This window comes from Sebastes umbrosus, chromosome 23 (assembly GCF_015220745.1).
Source record: "Sebastes umbrosus isolate fSebUmb1 chromosome 23, fSebUmb1.pri, whole genome shotgun sequence".
Lineage (NCBI taxonomy): Eukaryota > Metazoa > Chordata > Actinopteri > Perciformes > Sebastidae > Sebastes > Sebastes umbrosus.
In genome coordinates, this window is record NC_051291.1 from 21,911,913 (window position 1) to 21,931,214 (window position 19,302).

The following is a 19,302-nucleotide window of genomic DNA, read 5'->3' on the forward strand; positions in this document are numbered from 1 at the left end:
GTATGGAAACGGTAGAAACTTCTTCAATTGCACAAAAAGGTTTTTAAGCTTGCTTGAGGTGGTTTTTGCCTTGTCGAAAAAGAGTTGATATGCTAAATGGGATACGGAAACGCTTTTGTGGAATAAGTTCTGACCTAGTGAACGCTAAACTCACATGACTGACCAGCTGATTACGCTTTCGCTGTCTGCACGGATATAGAGTGCAGCAGGAATGAGTCTTGAAACACAGAAATGAGTTCTCATTTTAGCACTTCCTGTTACCTCGTCTGGAAGTCAACGGGTTTTTAGTTAGATGCCTGAAATAAGGTCTGTGGTTAACACAAGCTGAAGAGATTTTAACATTTTGTTCTACGACATAAAATACATCGGTAAATATTCCACTTTTTTTAAATTTTGAAGCTTTTATGTGTCTTTAAAAAGGCGGTTGCTAACAAGTGGCTGAATGAGACTAGTAAACGTCATCACGCCGACTCGTCCGACGTTACAGCCTCGTTGTGTATACTCACGCTCATGCGACTGTGGTGTAGTTGGTTTATAGCCTAACGCAGGGGTCAGCAACCTGCAGCTCCGGAGCCACATGCAGCTCTTTAGCTCCTCTCCAGTGGCTCCCTGTGGATTTCTTTTTTTTTTTAATTAGTGGAAATGAATAACTGTTTTTTGTTTACATTTTCAATTTTATTTATCATTGTTGTAGGTCTATGGTACGACGGTACCACAGAGTATTAGGGACATTGAGAAAAAATAAATAAATCTTAGGTTTCGAGAATAAAGTCGTAATATTACGAGAATAAAGTCATAGGTTTACGAGAAAAAAAGTATTATAATAGTATTATGAGAATAAATTCATAATATAGAGTAGTAATTTTATGTGTTATTTTCTTTTTTTCTCGTAAAGTTATGACTTTATTCTTGTAATATTACGACTTTTTTTCTCGTAAAGTTATGACTTCTGGCGATTGCATTCACACTTCAAAAATCAAAGTGGTGTTCATTCGTGGGGTCTTTAAGTCTATAAGTATCATAAACGTGTGTTTGACACAGAGTTCATTTTCTGCAATAATCCAAAATCAAATGGAAAAATCCGATTGGCTTTTTGTCCAGGAAACCAGGGCGATGCTAACTTCCTGGTTGGCCTACAGAAATACATCATCCCCGCAGCACTCCTGAAGACCTGTCTCCATTTTCCTCTCGTAGATCGGCCGAGGCGACTTGTTTTGTTTCTATGTCTTCGTCTCTCTCTAAATGGGAGTGTCCTTGTGAAGACAGGATTCTACATAAACACATTAACATCAGCATGTGTCCATCTCTGCCTTGACCATCAGGTCGCTATTCCCAGCTACTTGGCTTCTTACCAGGTTTCAGGTTACCATAGCGACATGACGTGGGCGAAAAAGAGCGGGTGAACCAGCGAGTTGTTGAAGATGAAGATGAAAGGAGGTAGAAGGCTGTAATCAGATTGTCTCCTTCGGTCACGCCTCGGATCCATCTTCTCCCCTCCGCCGGCCCACGTCCCGCACACCCGAACCCACCACCACATAAATCACAATCGGCCACAAGTCACCTCTCATTGCTGCACCCGACCACAGATCCACGGAGGAGGGGGGAGAGAGAGGGTGGGAGAGAGACATCGCCTTCACTCTGTGGCCGTGCCCAGACTCTGGGTTTGTGGGTTTGTGGGTTGGGGGGGCGGGGGTGTTTAGTGGTCCTAGCCCTCGCTCCACCCCATTTCCACAGTCAACTTCGAGAAGCTCCATGGCTTCTTTACTGATATAGTTTCTTACAGCACGGTCAAATGAAGATGGATTGGAGGTTAACGGCGTAATGATTCTGTTTTACAGGCAGCTCGCTGGCACTTTCCTCAGTGGAAAACCCTGCTGGGAAGACTGCAGCTGAGGGACGGCTGTTTCTTTCCGTCTCACTATCTGCCCACTCTTTCTACTTTTTACTTTCTTTCTCATTTCTGAAACTCTCTAGAAGTTTTTTTTATCCGCCCCTCCCACCACCATTTTTCCTTCATCCTTAGTTTTTGTCACCGATCCTGCAGGCTGTGAAATAAAAAAAAATAAAATCAAAGTTTCAGTGGTCGACACAGAACCACCAAAGTGCTCCATAATTAGAAAACGGTTCATAATTACAGCGCGGTCACAGGCTGTTAGCTCGCTCACTCAGCTGCCCTGCGTGGGACGGCGGCCTCCTGCAATGTGTGTTTGTATGTGTGAGTGTTTGTGTGTGTCAGCTTCCCTCAGAGAGGTCAGGCTGAAGTTGAGAAGGATAGCAGATGCGCTACCCCATACTGCCTAGTACTACACCAGCTGGGTGCTCTGTCGAAATACTATTAGTCACAATCAAGGAAGCGAGAACATGTGCATTTCATAGCAGAAACACTATGCAGATGATACTCTGAATTCATATTCTTTTACTGTTCAGCCTCGTAACAATGACAAGTCTAGGCCTTTGTAAGCCATCCACAGATTAGGATTTTGCCAAAAGCAATATTAACCAAAGGCCATCTTAACGTCTGGATATTGTTGCCGGGCAACGTTATTTCATTATCATTATCTTAATAAATATTTTTGTGTGGGAGTTTCTAACATTCTTCTGGGACTAAAAGAAGACAATTAGTGCTTCTGAGAAAGCCGGTACAGTATGACCCTCATTCATCGGCTGAAAAAAAATTGATTTTCAATAACAATTGCCTGTTCGCTGCATTTTTCCAGACTGTAAAACATAACCCTGATGCTTTATATGCTTTCTTGCCGATAGATGTTCGGTTGATACCACTCACATCTGTACTGTAACAATGACAAATGTTGTCCAGAAACCCTCACAGGTACTGCATTTAGCATGAAATAATATGCTCAAATCATAATAGGGCAAACTGCAGCCCAACAGGCAATGTCTGTAAAGGGGAGATTCGTGGGTACCCATAGAACCCATTTTTTGACATGGTTGGATGGAGCAGTGGTTTGCTAGTTTCACATGATGCCAGTATCTTCACTCTAGCTTTAAAACTGAGCCCGCTGCAATCTAAAAGCCGCAAGTTGCTTTAATGCATTAATTAAATTAGTGGCGTTAAAACTAATTTGTGTAAACTTGTTGTTATTGCGTTAAAGGTCCCATATTGTAAAAAGTGAGATTTTCATGTCTTTTATATTATAAAACAGGTTTAAGTGCTACATAAATACTGTGAAAGTATCAAAACGCTCGACATACGGAGAAACACACACAGCCCATATTCAGAATATGTTCGTTTGAAACAAGCCGTTAGGATTTCTGTCCATTTGTGATGTCACAAATATACAATATTTAGATCATTACACGGTTTTACACGTAAACATTCTAAATGTGTCCCCGTTTATGTCCTGTTGCAGTGTATTTAAATAACATAAGATGACAGGAAGTAAATATGGACCCAAGTATTAGCTTAGCAACACAATTCTGTTGTAATACTCTGTAGTACATTGTCTCTTTGGCCCTCACTGCATTAGACTTATATACTATATACTTAGACTATAAGCTGTGTTACCTTCATCACAATGATCAAATGTTTTGCAGCTCCAGACAGATCATTTTTGCCTAAAATATCTCTTTTGATAGTAACGGTTGCTGACCCCTGACCTAATTCAAATGAAATGGGATCAGATCATTTCATCAGATCATCCTTGGCATTAAAAGCAAGCAGTTGACTCCTGTCCTGTTTGGCCTTTTCAGATGTTGTGAAATATTTGGGGGTTGCTGTGGTGCGAGGTGTTTACCTGGATCACTTGCCCCCCCCCCCCCCCCCTCCCTCTCTCTCTCTCGGCCAGACCCAGATACGCTGGTTTCTGTGTCTGCCATTTGGCCTCCATCCCCTCCCACGATACCGCAGTATGTTAGTGACAATGACCACAGAAGTGGAAAGTGGACATCTGGTGCACCTGTCCAACACCGCACACACTCACACACACTCATACACACACACTCATACACACACTCTCCGACGTTCTCTCCTTTCAGAGAGTGTGCGTTCCGGTCGTGTGTGTGATGATTTGGCGGTCATGCGTGGTGAAGCTCAGGATCACTGAGACCTGACTACTGGCCCACCAACCAACTGGCTGACCATATGGATGGAAACTACAGCCCTCTGTACTCCTTCTCCTCTCCTCACCCCCCCCACCCATCCATCCTCTCCTCCCTCCCACCCCCAACCCCCACCTGCCCAAGTATCCCTCCTCGCCATAGCACTCCTGCTGACTTGCTCGTTCTTTTTAATGAATCATTGGGTTCACCTGCACCGGAGTGGAAATTCCACCCTCGTCATCCCCCCTGTGTCACACTGGGTTTTATTTCGTGCTCCTGGTGGAGATTCAGAGGGACAGGCGGGCGCATGATGCATGGAAACTATAAGATGAGATGAGATTTTAATCATTCCCTCGCTGAGAAAAGGGGCTGTTGCATTAACAAATAGTAATAGGGGTGGGGGGGGAGTTTAAAACATCTTTAAAAAAACTGTCATATACCGTGCAAGAGGCTGTGTGGAGAGTCCTAGCATCACTACCTCGCTAGCTGCCATTACGTTAGCTTCTCTAACAAAGTGCAACTGTCATTGAGGGTTTCTATCATCTGTCTTTCTGAAAAAACTGAACTTGTTCCTTGCGTTTACGATCCATATTCTACTATAGCACCTTCTATTCAAATTTGAACCTTTTCATGATTTTAAAGGGACTGTTTGTAAGAATCAGAAATGTCTTGTTCACAGCGACACCTGTGGCCGTTAAGTCAACGAAAGTCAGCATCGGGCTCGAGCTTGTGCTCGCTCTACATAGACATGAAGGAGCATCGCTCAAAACAGTGAGGCGACACACGTCAGCTAAAAGCACAATATCACTCTATATTTCAGCTGCTTGGCAGTAATGTTAGCTGACCAGACGAAGGTCTCTCCATGAATCAATGCTGATCCTAGTGTTGGCTTTTCCTGCCTCAGCCTCCCGACCGTGGCCGGAGGGAACAGGGGAGACGCCGGAGTTTTGGTCGGAGACGATAACGTCTCTCCGCGGAGCCCCGTCACTTCACAAGACACGGGAAACCTCTGTTGGTCTGGAGGAGCTGCAGCAGTTATTTCTGCACAAACGTCCACTGTACATTCACTAGATATTCTCAGAGCTACTAACTCTTCTACAGTGTGGAGTGAGCAGCATGCATGTGAGAGTTGAGCGAAAGAGTGAGAACGAGCGCGGTGTGTGAGTGAGCTCCAATCTCGCCTACTTCAGCTTTAATATTTAAAATGTTGGTTCATAATAATTAGCATTAAAGTGCTTCATCAATAGACAATGCAAACCAGGCAATTACATACTAATGACTAACGACCTTTCCAATCATTAGGAAACTCTCTCCTGACTGACATGCAATCATTTATAACAGCGCTGCTTTAGAATCACATGCAAATGATAAACATGTCAATATGCTATTATGTATGATGATCAAAATAAAAACCAAGCTACATGTGAGCCATAATAACATAATCAATGTATACAGCAGAAAAGTCACTCAAACAGGAAGGTTGGTCCCTGTAGCAGATAAGTAATCAATAAAAAAGTCTGTCATATTGGACTAGACATAAATATTTCAATATGTCTTCAGGACTGTCTTCCCGTGTCCAACCAGTTGTCACGTGGAGATGCAACTCCATAGACCTTCATCCATACAGTGTGTTCACAACAGTACACTCAAACAACGTGCATACTAAATACAATTTTTGGAAATTGAGGAGCAGCCCAAAAAATAATGTGAACATTTATTTTAAAAAATGTGAAATGTGGAAACAGCTTCAGAAAAAAATCGAAAATAAGTATCAAAACTTAAAGGGACTATTTGTAACCTTAGAAATACTTTTTAACAGCGACACCTGTGGCCGTGAAATCAACGAAAGTCAGCGTCGAGCTCGCGCTTGCTCGCTCTAAATAGACATGAACGAGCATCGCTCAACACAGTGAGGCGACACACGTCAGCTAAAACCACAATATCACTCTATATTTCAGCTGCTTGGCAGTAATGTTAGCTGACCAGACGAAGGTCTCTCCATGAATCAATGCTGATCCTAGTGTTGGCTTTTCCTGCCTCAGCCTCCCGACCACGGCCGGAGGGAACAGGGGAGACACTGGAGTTTTGGTCGGAGACGATAACGTTTCTCTCTGCGGAGCCCCGTCACTTCACAAGACACGGGAAACCTCTGTTGGTCTGAAGGAGCTGCAGCAGTTATTTCTGCACAAACGTCCACTGTACATTCACTAGATATTCTCAGAGCTACACTAACTCTTCTGCAGTGTGTAGTGTGCGCGCATGCACGTGAGAGTGGAGCAAAAGAGTGAGAACGAGCGCGGTGTCTGAGTGAAGGCAGGCAGAGGAGCAGAGGAGCAGAGTACAGCAGAGACTCCGGTCCTGGAGACCAAAGCTACGGTCTCCCCCGCGTCCAACACTGTTTAACAGACGAGCTTCAATAGATACAACCAAGAGGTTTTGGTGCCTCACTGTAGTTTGTGTTGGAATCTGAGTCTGAACAGCGTAGCCACACGCGAGCATGCATGAGACACCGACCCACAATGATTTATACGTGTAAGAAGTTACAAACTGTCCCTTTAAACAACAATTGATTTGGTAGCATATGAAAAGCCACAGCTCCACTGAAACTTTTTCTGCAGCGGTGTGCACTTGTATCGTACCCTTTTTCCATCTATGGCAGTCATTCCCAAACACTGGGTCGGGACCCACAGGTGGGTCGCAGGACATTTTATTAGGATCACCAAATAAGTGTGTAGAATTTCTTCCAGTGTCTTTCATTAAAGATGTATATGTGCAGTACACCTCAGAGCCACATGAGGGAGCCTGAATGTTCTTATGTTCTGATAATTGTAGCCTATTTATAACATTGAATATAATATGAAAGGCTAGCGTACATTCTGTTTTTACTGATGAGAGTAAAGCCTGTCAACTCTGACTAAATGGATTTATTTGGTCTCATTTATAAAGTATTTAACATGTGTTTTCACATGAATAAAACAAAGTTGTGATTTATCAATCGTATATCTCTTTGAAATGGCTGGTTTACCTATTACAGATAATACAGCATGAGGTGATGTAGAAATGGCAGTAAAAATGGTCAGGAACGTTCATTTAGGCACAAATTTGCTCTTCTTGCGATTTATAGATAAGGCTTATTGTGAATTGGGTCGCGATTGGTTTGTCATTTTTAAACAGCGGGTCACCAGAAAATCCATCCTATCCCACCTCAACTAGCATCAGTCTGTCAAGCTGTTGACCTCTAACCCCTGATGGTGTTGGGCTTGGGGCGAAATGTGTTCATTAAAATACTAAACTACAATTTAACATTGTTTTTAAAATGGATTGAAGTGCACAATATATTGTTGAGCAAGGTCATAGAGTAGATTTGAATATTTAAGCAGTTTGTTTGGACCACTTGGGAGCAGCAGAACCTATAAAGTGGTTATAGAATATGTGCAAACAGCTGCCTATATACACATCAAGCAGTGTAACGAAGGCTCGCTGTTACTGGATGTTACTAACTTAAACTATAACTATAATTACAATGCATAAATGGTTATTGAGCGCACTTTTTAGCCCGTATTGTTAACAGAGTAAATAAACACACAGATGTATTTATTGATCAATTAATTTATTGTCGATGTATTTCAGTGGGGTGAGGCTTGTGTGCAGGGTATTTAACAGCAGGGACGCAGGGCGATTCCTCCTCGTCGTTCTCCTGTAAAATATCAAAATACTTATTAAAATGCACATTGATTTATACCCCAGTAGTGGAAAAAGGTAATGTGGGATAAGGAAGTAGATTGAAGATTGTAGATTGACTTGTATTAACATTAAAACGGTCATGTCGATATCATGCATGGACTTAGCTCTGCCTGTTTCCGTCTCCCATGGTGTTCGGGCAAAAGAGATCCCAGGGGGCTCGGGCACCAATAAATAGTTCCGGGAGGGTAAAACCTGTGGGAAGAGGGTAGAGGGGAGTTCGGCGGGACTGTTTTAAATGTATTTATTCAGGTGAAATATTTATTGGTATTTAGTAAAGATATTTAGGTGTGTATATATTTATTAAGAGTATTTATATTTTGAGTAAGGGTTTATGTAAATATATTTGTATATTTTTGTATATTTGTGGGTTGCATTTAATATAAGGAATGGTATGTGCTAATTGAACAGCTATATAAGGCGGGGGAAGCTCAGTGAGACAAGATGCTAAGGTGGAGGCCAACATGTGTGTACATGTGGAAGAAAAATAAAATGTTTTCATGCTGAAACGCCATCAGGTTGTGGACTTCTCCTCATTGCCTCCGTGACCGCTCGGGCATTCTAACAAGCAGCATTAGCATTAGCTTTCATCTGGAGTCATGTTTCTGGCCATCTGATGAATAAAAGTCCAATATTTACTCTGCTTTTAGCTCTATGATCGTTACCACCAACTCTTGAGAGAAATATCTGGATCTTTAGCTGCTATGACCGGTGAGTAACAATTAGGGGGATCTATTGGCAGAAGTGGAATATAATATCAATAATTATGTGTTAAAATAAGACTTGTTATGTTTCCGTTAGCTTAGAATGAGCCGTTTATATCTACATAGGAGGCGTGTCCTCTTCACGGAGCCAGCCACCATGTTTCTACAGTAGCCCAGAACGGACTAACTAAACTCCTACACGTTTGGCACACGGGAGAAGTTTCTGCAACCTCACCACTAGATTCTACCTTCAACACTATATTTTTAATATAGAAATATTGATCAGTACAGCTTTAATTTAAAGGTCCCATATCGTGCTCATTTTCAGGTTCATACCTGTATTTGGTGTTTCTACTAGAACATGTTTACATGCTGTAATGTTCAAAAAAACACTTTATTTTCCTCATACTGTCTACCTGAATATACCTGTATACCCTCTGTCTGAAACGCTCCGTTTTAGTGCATTTCAATGGAATTGCAACGGAATGGCGTTGCTAGGCAATAGTTTGGGTCCATTTTTACTTCCTGTCAGCTGATGTTATTTACATACACTGCAATAGGAAATAAACTGGGACACATTTAGAAAGTTTAGGTTTAAAACCGTGTAATGGTCTTAATATTGTAAACTGCCTGCATGAAATAAAAATCTGGATGTCATCTAGCTTCCTAAAACTCAACAGCAACAAAACCGAGCTCATGGTTGTGGCTCCCAAGGCCCTGCTCTGGAAGGTTGGAGATCTACACCTGGACGTCGACGGCTGTTCTTTCTCCCCATACTCGGAAGTCCGCAACCTGGGTGTCATCCTGGACCCAACTCTATCATTCCAGCCGCACATTAAGTTCATCACCAAATCTGCTTTTTCCAGCTAAAAAACATCTCTCGACTCCGGCAATCGCTTTCTGACTCCGTGGTAGAAACCCTCATCCACGCCTTCATCACCTCCCGTTTGGACTACTGCAATGGAGTTCTGTCCGGGGTTCCCAACAAAGCCCTGGACAGGCTCCAGTATGTGCAGAACTCAGCTGCCAGGGTTCTGACCCGCACCAAGCCCTGGCAGCACATCACCCCCACCCTCATCCACCTCCATTGACTCCCGGTCAAGTCCTGCGTCACCTACAAAATCCTCCTCCTCACCTACAAATCCCTCAATGCCCTGGCTCCTCAGTACCTATCTGACCTCCTCCACGCTTACACACAGTCCCAGAACCTGAGATCCTCAGGCACGGGTCAGCTCTCCATCCCCCACACACAAACCTGTGAACCTTTGGGGACAGAGCTTTCAATGTAACAGCCCCCCCCCACGCTCTGGAACTCTCTCCCCATAGAGCTCCGCAACGCCCCATCTTGTTGTGTCTATTTATGTCTATGTTAAGCGTCCTAGAGTTTCTTGAAAGGCGCTATATGAATCCAAGTTATTATTATTATTATTATTATTATTATTATTATTATTATTATTATTATTATTATTATTAGATTTGTGACATCACAAATGGACAGAAATCCTAACGTCTTGTTTCAAACGCACAATTTCTGAATACGGGCTGTGTTTATTTCTCCGTATATTGAGCATTTTGATAGTTTAACAGTATTTATATAGCACTTAAACCTGCTTTATAATATAAAAGACCTGAAAATCTCACTTTTTACAATATGGGACCTTTAATCATTTTCATGATTACAAATGAATCAAATCCGTTTTTTTGTACTTTCCGTACTAACATGTGATTGTTAGCATCTATTACTGTCTCCAACAACAGGATAAACCTCATCACATTCTCGTCCTTACATCTCTAAAAGCCCTGGTTTATTTCCACACATAAATATCACAAAGTGTTTTTAACAGAAAAATCAAACAGTATGAGTAATCGCACCTTTTTTCCCTCATCTGCCTGTACCCCAAACTCCCCAGACATCGTACCTGTAAATCCACAACACCCCCGCCAGTGATTCCTCTGCCCCCTTTATGACAAAAAGTAACAATTAGTGTGAGTCCCACAGCAGTGCTGGCTTCATACTTTACTATCCCGTCACCCCCCAGCCTATTCCCAGGCTACACACAGGCGGCTTTGGCACACAATGCTATTATCCAGGCCAGCCCATAGGAAATAGACTGAGAAGAGAGCTTATTGATTGTCTCTCTGTGTGAGAGGTGGTTGATATTCTCTCTCACCTGTATCACCTCTCTCTCTCTCTCCTCTCCCTCCTCTTCACGTCTGTTGCTTTCTCTTCTCTGTCTCCCCGCGTTGCATTACAACCCAAGGCTGCTTCGCCACACAATCATACAGAAGCACACACTTTGTGTCCATCTTTTCTTCTCCTCCCTGTCTGTGTTTCTGCTGTCCCCCCCCCCGCGCCCCCATCCCCTCTGCACCCATGTGGACACTCACATGCAAATTCATGTGCACTCAAGTGCATCTTTTTCCAGTGCGTGTCAGCAGAGTGTAACGTTAGAGAGAAGGAATGTGAAATGATGAGATCAAACCAGCACTATAACTCTCCTTGTTATCCTTATTACCCCTTATTGAAAGTGTTTGTTTGTGTGTGTGTGTGTGGGGGGAGAATGTTAAGAGAGAGAGAGAGGAGAAAAAATCAAAGCCATTAGGCCTCTCCAACACTTTTCCCATGTCTCCCTGTGTCTTTTCACGTGGCGAGAAGCTTTTTGGCGTCGAAAATAGAGTCAATTTATTATCTGCCCTTTCCCACCTAATTCTGTTTCGGTGCCCACTAACACACCACTGTTTGATTTACAAGAGGACATTTAATATTCATGCGTGCCTCGGAGACATCAGCCAAACTCTCCGGAGACAGCCGGAGATTTATCGGCCGTGTGTGCTTTCCCGGTGCGCGTCTATTTGCAATCGAATATAGCGAACTTGTTTCATCTGAAATCGGCTCGTCTTACGCATCTCAATTATCTCACTCTCTCATTGTCTTTCTCTGTTTGCTCCCTTTTTCCCCTCCCGATTCTCGAAGCCTCTCTGAGTCGCAAATACAGAAACATATCGCCGACGCCGAGACGGGGGTCCTTCCACATCTCCTGCAGGCGCCGCCGCGCCATACGCCCTGACTTTTAATGACCCTGTTTGCTCCTTCGGGGGGAGTTCGGAGGAAGAGATTAGAAACCAAAGAACATCCAATATTTCTGAATGTCATCAGCACTAAATAGCAAAGTCCTTTAAGCGCCCCGAACGGAGTGTGTGTCAACCCCCCGACTCGTGCTGCCGTGAATGCACCATGTGAAGGATGTTATGCTAGAAAAGGGAGAAATTACATCTCTGTCTCCATGCGGATTTATCACTGTGTGTGTGTGTGTGTGTGTGAAAACAAGCCATATGTGTGTATTTCCCCTTAATACTTCCACGTCTCCGAGGTGAAGTGTATTCTAGATTGGCTTGTGGTTTGCGGCCGGATCCTGCGCCTCTTGTTTGCACTGGCATCAGGCGTAACCTTTTCCGTGACGGATCCTTATCCACCCACGCATATGCACACACACACACACACACACACACACACACGGGACTTAGAGGAGAAGCCAACTGTCAGCAGCAAGAAATCATCAGCACCATCATCTGCACTCTCCCCTGGTCTCCTGTGTGTGTGTGTGTGTGTGTGTGTGTGTGTGTTTGTATATACGTCGGAATCCGTCTGCATGTGTGTGTGAACATTTGTCTTTGAATCTCGGTGTGTGTGTGTGTGTGTGTGTGTGAGTGTAAATGCTGTCTGGCTGCGTACAGGGGCTGAGGTGAGTGATTGCCTTGTTTCTGTGGGCGGCAAGCTGTGGCGGTTTGCTCTCACTGTAAATTTAGAAGAATTCTTAATGGAACTCCGGAGCTGTCAGACCTCAAAGTGTTGCACCTTTTTTTCCTTTTTGTTCCCAATGATAAGAGAGACGCCTGAACCCTCCACACACAACTTTATTCTCAGTGTCACGAGAAGGAAAGACAGACAGCGGCGGATGCACATGTGTTGTGAGATGTACTGCGGCGCTCTTAAATAAAACGTGTAGAAAAAGAAGCGATCGCTTCACTGCGATGACACTGTTATAATGAGAAGAAGAGTAGTTCTCTGTAGAATAAAAACTGTATGAGTAAAACAACAAGATATCCTTGTGCTTCTAACCAAGGTGATTGTTTTCACACCACATCACAGAAATGTTATCAGAGGTCTGTCTCTTATCTCTATACTGCAACACGGTCCATTTCTGTCTATCATGAGTCCTGATCATCTGATTTTCTTAAAATGACTAAAACTGTCAATAGAAATCAGCTTGTTTTAGAAATTAAAGGTCCCTTATTGTAAAAAGTCATATTTTCATATTATATATACTAATATATAGAGTATATAATATACTATATACTAAAGCAGGTTTGAGTGCGATATAAATACTGTGAACGTATCAGAATGCTCAATATACAGAGAAATACACACAACTCGTTTTTAGAAATTGTGCGTTTGAAACAAGCCGTTAGGATTTCTGTCTATTTGTGATGTCACAAATATACAATATTTAGACCATTACACAGTTTTAAATGTAAACATTCTAAATGTGTCCCAGTTTATTTCTTGTTGCAGTGGATGTGAATAACATCAGCTGACAGGAAGTAAACATGGACCCAAACTGTTGCTTAGCAACGCATTTCTGTTGAAATGCACTAAAACGGAGCGTTTCAGACAGAGTGTAAATACAGGTATATTCAGGCAGACAGTATGAGGAAAATAAAGTTTTTTTTAACATTACAGTATGTAAACATGTTCTAATAGAAACACAAAATGCAAGTATGAACATGAAAATGAGCACGATATGGGACCTTTAAATTAGTCAAGCAAAGACAAAAAGCAGGTTGCTGCATTAAACTGGATTTATGCTTGAAGCAATAGGGTTAACTAGAGTTATAGTTCAGCCTTGGATTTAATCTGTGGATAACGCCGCACTGCAATACTATAGATCACACCATGATCAGGCTGTATGGTGTGTTTAAGGGGACATATAGTGCTCATTTTCAGGTTCATACTTGTATTTTGTGTTTCTACTAGAACATGTTTACATGCTGTAATGTAAAAAAAAAATCTGTATTTTCCTCATACTGTCGGCCCTCTGTCTGAAACGTAAAATACAAGTATGATCCTCAAAATTAGCATAATATGGGACCTTTAAGTGTTTTTTTGCCTAAACCTAAAGAAGTTGTACTTTTGTTTCCTAAACCTAATGAAGCCTTTTTGTTTGTGTTTGAAATGTAACATTTCATTCAGTTATACCACATGTTAGAATGTGTTGCTTTTAAGATTCACTTATACAACGTAGTACTGTAGGCGCAGTAGGCCCCTACTGACCCACATCTATGGTGCTTATAGCGACTGATAACGCCTATTTAATGGTCTGATAACAGTCTAATCGGCTGGTTTTAGCCCCTGTCCCTTTAAGATGCTTGTCTTCACATGTTTTCTGATCCAGGCAGCCCATAAAAAAACTGACTTGAGTTGTCTTATTTCACAGTTTGTCGCTTGGTAGGCACTCCAGGTACCCAAATGTATGTGCACAAGCACTGAGAAAGTGAGCTTTTCATGATACGTCCCCTTTAATTTCCTAACAGTAGCCGTGTTTATATGCAGTAATGATTGGTAGCCGCATGGTAGCTTTCACATTGTTTCATTCGCTTTGAAAGAGAGTAATGATCGTGGTGAGCAGAGAGTTTGCAATGAGGATGGTTTTGCTCGATGTGTGTTTCTGAAAAGGATTTTTGAGTCTTTCTTCAACTTGCCTCATGTTTTCTTCTCAATCAAACAATCTCTAACGGCATCAGAAACTAGTAGACGGAAACACGAGGATGTGTGGAGGTGCACATCAGCCACACAACAACTACTGCGGAAAAATAAAACTTTATTATAGAAATACTCCCAACAAGTTCATTTTCATTGGAAATTGCGGGAAATATCCTGCACGAGCAGATACATCCCATTGTTTTCAAGAAAATAAGGCGATGGCATTTTGAAGATGGTCTTGGAGATTGCTGTCCAACATTTCGGTCTAAAATCTCCCACGTTATCAGGTCATTAAATGTGCGTTATCAGTGGTTATAAGCATCATAGATGTGGGCCAGTAGGTCCCCTTCTACACCCAATAGTAGGTTTTGTCATCTATCCACATTGGCGATCAGCGAAAGAAGAAATAAAAGAAGATGACAGCGGCCGTAGTAATTATGACAGGAGCAAAAGCATAAGTCAGACACTGTAGCATAAACAGCATGAATGAAACTCCATATTGGGTGGAGGTCGGGAGCGATGGATGGGACACAAAACACAGAGCTTTCACCCAGGAGACTTGTGTGAAAAATGAGTAGTTGTCTGTGTTCACAAGCATTAAATGTCTCATGTTGTAAAAAGTGAGATTTTCATGTCTTTTACATTATAAATCAGGTTAAAGTGCTATATAGTATTAACCTGAAAATGAGCATGATATGGGACCTTTAAGTTTATTTTTTGAAACATAGTCATTTTAAGCCAAAGCATGATGTTTTTCCCTAAACTTGGTGGTTTTGTTGACCTAAACCAGTGGTTCCCAACCTGTTTTCCTTTAGGGACCCCTGACGACTCCGGACTAAGTGACATATTTTATGGATATGTCATATTATATTCAATGCGTAACAATAACAGGACAGAACAACTGTACAACTGTACCTAAATAGTAAACGCAATAACTGCAGGAAGTTTGTGTAAAATGAGAGATTTGAATTCATTTTGAGCAGATTATTTCCTTTTGAATATTGCATCAGAGATGAGTTATTTTTTAGGACCTTTTATACAATTCTCTGCATTATGTTTTTTTTAAACAATCATAAATACTTAATCTTCTCTTTTTTGACAAATTCAGTGTTTTCTTCTCCCTGACACTTGGTCATTGTTCCATCAGCTCTTTGACTGTTTTAACTGTGTGTATTTCTAATGCAGGATGAGCAGAGAGAGAAGGCTCTTGTGTTCAGGTATTCATCAGACCTTTATCCTGAGAGTTTTTTTAAAGTTTAAATGATAATTAAAACTTTCAAGTTTAAATGATAATTAAAACTTTAAAAATATCAACGTAGTGAAGTTTTCCTCACAGAAATGAATGAAATGCTGAGATAAAGGCTAACTGCATATTTAAAAAAAATAAAGTTGTCTTATACCACCTTAAATCAAGAAGGCGTCGTGGCCCCCCCGTGAATTTTTGGCGATCCCTACTGGGGGTCGAACCCCAAGGTTGGGAACCAATGGCCTAAACCCCCAAAAGAAGCAGTTTTGTTTGTGTTCAAAACGTAACGTTTCGTTCGGTTTTACGTGTTAGAACGTGTCGCTTTTAAGTTTCACTTTCACAACGGCTTTGTAGGCCCCTACTGACCCACATCTATGAGGCTTATAGCGAGCGATAATGCACATTTAACGGCCTGATAGCAGTCGAGATCTGGTGACGGTGAAGGCCGTAGCACTTTATTCACATCGTTTTCATTAAAGCACTCAGTGACCCCTCGTGCCCTGTATGGAAGCATCTGCATTCACTGTTCCTCCTACTCATTTACTCAGGTTTTTCCTTTGAATTTGTTGCCCATCAGTATGTGGCAATAGGAGCTGCAGGGTCTAATATCAAGTTACTCTGTATAAGTCAGCTGAATAACCAAAAAGGGGATTGCAGTATTTTCCCCCAGGTTTGTAAATCAGCCACAGATCTGACTCGCGTGAGCCAAAAAATACTTTTTTGGAGCGGCGAGCAAGGGATGATGAAGGAAGGTAGGAACAGAGACATGACAAGCGATAAAAACAGTGTGGCCGATTAGATTTTGATAGTCTGCGTGGAGCAGGAAGGCGACAGCCGAAGATGGATATTTGATTGGCTAATGCGATGAGGCGGGTAGCAACAGAGGGCATCCCGTTCTGGCCCTGTTCTCTTTTTCTCTCTCTCTCTCCCTCTCGTTTTCTCTCAGCCTTGACGGAACAAGACCACCCATTGGGGACGTCTCTGATCAATGCAGTCATTATCCTTGCTGCACAGACACACACTCACGGACGTAGGGGACAAATGAGGGAGAGATGTGCTATGACTAGGTCAGAGCGGCAGCAAATGTAAATGTGTCTGGTGAAATATGCTGGCGAACGTCGCACCATTAGCCAGGCTGCAGAGCGAGCTGACTCTCTGGCCTCAGGTACAATAACAAGTGGAGATTTAGGTTTGTCCCTGCCTCTCTCTTAGTTTGCCATCTTTGCTTTTTTTACCCTCTACTGCATCTTCTCCCTCTGTGTTTTTTTATTATTACCTCCCGTCTCGCTGTCGTGAACTACGACTGAGACAAAGCAATAATAATCCTCGCTGACAAACGCTCACTTCCTGTGTGTACCTGCATGCATGCATTGACATGTTTATGTTCTGCATGTGCACCATATGGGATTTTCAATCTGTATTTGTGTGTGTGTGTGCACATCTGTGTGGAGTGTGTGGAGGCTCGGTCCCTGTGGAACAGCAGCGTTGTGAGTGGAGCAGTGTAATGATTCCTGTCTGTTAGCTCTGCACCACCTGTACGCACACCAGTGTTTGCAGACCCCACATGTCTGTTTGCTGTTTCTTAACGTCTCCCCTCCTCCTCCTCCTCCTCCCCGACGGCAATACTCCGTGGCTTCCCTGAGTCGCACAACAAAGAGAGAAGAAAAAAAGAAAGATGTTGTGGTGGAAACAAACGCATAAGATATTGCAGATGAAAGCGATGAAGAGCTGGAGGTGCAGGAGAGATCCTGATGGGGGCACTGGAGGACCTGCTATCGCTTAAGAGCTCAACTACTGGATGCAGAAGACTCGGGGACATGAGTCCATCTCACATCCTCAAAAAAGATCCATTTGTGTGAGCACCACGGAATGAGTTTTGTGGGAAACACAAATGAAGTCTAATACTTGTTACCTTACATCCTGCACAGCGGCATGTTTGATGTTGTCAGCCTTATGAACACCTATCTGTCGGTGGAGCAGTCGGGTGGTGGTGTGAACGCAGCTCAGAGAGCTGAAGTGATGCTCGCCGTCGATTGCTCCCTCGGGACACATCATTTCGCTGTCAGAAGCAATGACCACTTGTATGAATAGGATGTTCAAGAAGAATAGAGTAAAGCAGCTCAGCAGATCTGAGGCAGGTTTGATCAGGCATATTTCAGTCAGCGATGATGAGCAAACTGGTGTATCTACAGCGATGGAGGCAGTACACAGATACAAATATTCCTTTAGCTCCTCTCCAGTGGCTCAATGGGGATTACATTTATTGTTTACATTTTCAGTTTTATTAATCATTGTAGTAGGTCTATGTTACGATGGTACTACGGAGTATTAGGGCCACATTGAGGGAAAAAAATAAATCTGAGATTTCGCTAATAAAGTCATAGGTTTACGAGAAACAAAGTCGTAGTATGAGAATAAAGTCATAGTATAAAGTAATAATTTTACATGTTATTTTCTTTTGTTTTCATAAAGTTATGACTTTATTCTCGTAATATTACGACCTTTTTTCTTGTAAAGTTATGACTTTATTCTCGTAACATTCCGACTTTTATTCTCATAATATTATGACTTTATTCTGTAAATCTCAGGTGTTTTTTCCTTCAATGTGGCCCTAATACTCCGTAGTACATTGTCTCTTTGGCCCTCACTGCATTAGAGTTATATACTATATACTTAGACTATAAGCTGTGTTACCTTCATCACAATGATCAAATGTTTTGTGGCTCCATTATTATTATTATTATTATCATTATTATTTTTGCCTAACATGTCTCTTTTGATAGTAAAGGTTGCTGACCCCTGGCCTAGGAGATTTGAACTCATGGCTGTATCCTATCCTATCTCAGACCCCATACCTTATCTTAACGTAAGAAATCCTAACTATAACTGTAAATTTGATTCTTCAATCTGCACTCGTCCTGTCATGCCTGTGTATTTGATTAGAATGTACCGGTAGGCTACCTTAGATGGACGAGCCATAATATCAACGACTCTCACTCATCACTGGCTAGCTAGCTTAGCTATCATGGACAAAAGATGGGCGTTCAATTTTAGCTACAAGGAGTTCATCATCTAGGCTACGGTTTGAGTATCCTTTCAGTCAACGGCGCTGGAATGGGTTTTGAAGTGGGGGGTGATTACGTAATAGGGTGTTTCCCACAGGATTTTGTGAGACTACGGTGGGCGGACCTCGGACCCTCAAGGGAGATCTGGGGGCACACTCCCTCACAAGAAAATGTTGTACATTTTAAAGTCCCACCCACAAAGCATGGTAAATGAGCCAGGGTCCGTGTTTCAATATGGGTGGGTTGCCGTCATCCCCGCAGACACCTGACACACTGAGGACAGTCTGCCCGGTTGACAGTCACGCCGGAAGCGCCGGGACAGATGGCGCACTGCGCAACGAGCACTCGTCGGCCCGGAAAGGCGAGGGAACTCACAGTTGGAGCTGTGAGCCATCTTCACCTTCGCCTTTTTTCCAAGCCGACCTAGAGCCGGTGCACCGGAGGAAATGCGATGCGATGGTCAACCGACTGCGCAGACCCCGTCCGCTGAGAAGTGTAAAAGTATTTTCAGCTCATTATGAAACTGTAGCAGATTGTGGCAGGCTGGATGTCAGATCACTTTGAACTCATATAAAATATAGACTTTATCACCAACGTTCTATGACCTTAATACCTGGCTTAGACATTGCCACTTTATTAAAATAACACCTGGAAGTGGGGGGACAAAAGGTCTCGCCCCCCCCCCCCCTATTCCGGCGCCTATACTTGCAACCATTATATTTCGGT

General features: G+C 42.6%; 1 long non-coding RNA gene across 1 annotated transcript; it reads left to right on the plus strand.

Moving 5' to 3' along the window:
• Positions 1–598: 598 nt before the first annotated feature.
• Positions 599–17,856, plus strand: LOC119482909. Its single transcript, XR_005205575.1, has 2 exons — positions 599–694; positions 17,812–17,856. It is a non-coding gene; the product is annotated as an uncharacterized LOC119482909 (long non-coding RNA).
• The last annotated feature ends 1,446 nt before the right edge of the window (positions 17,857–19,302 follow it).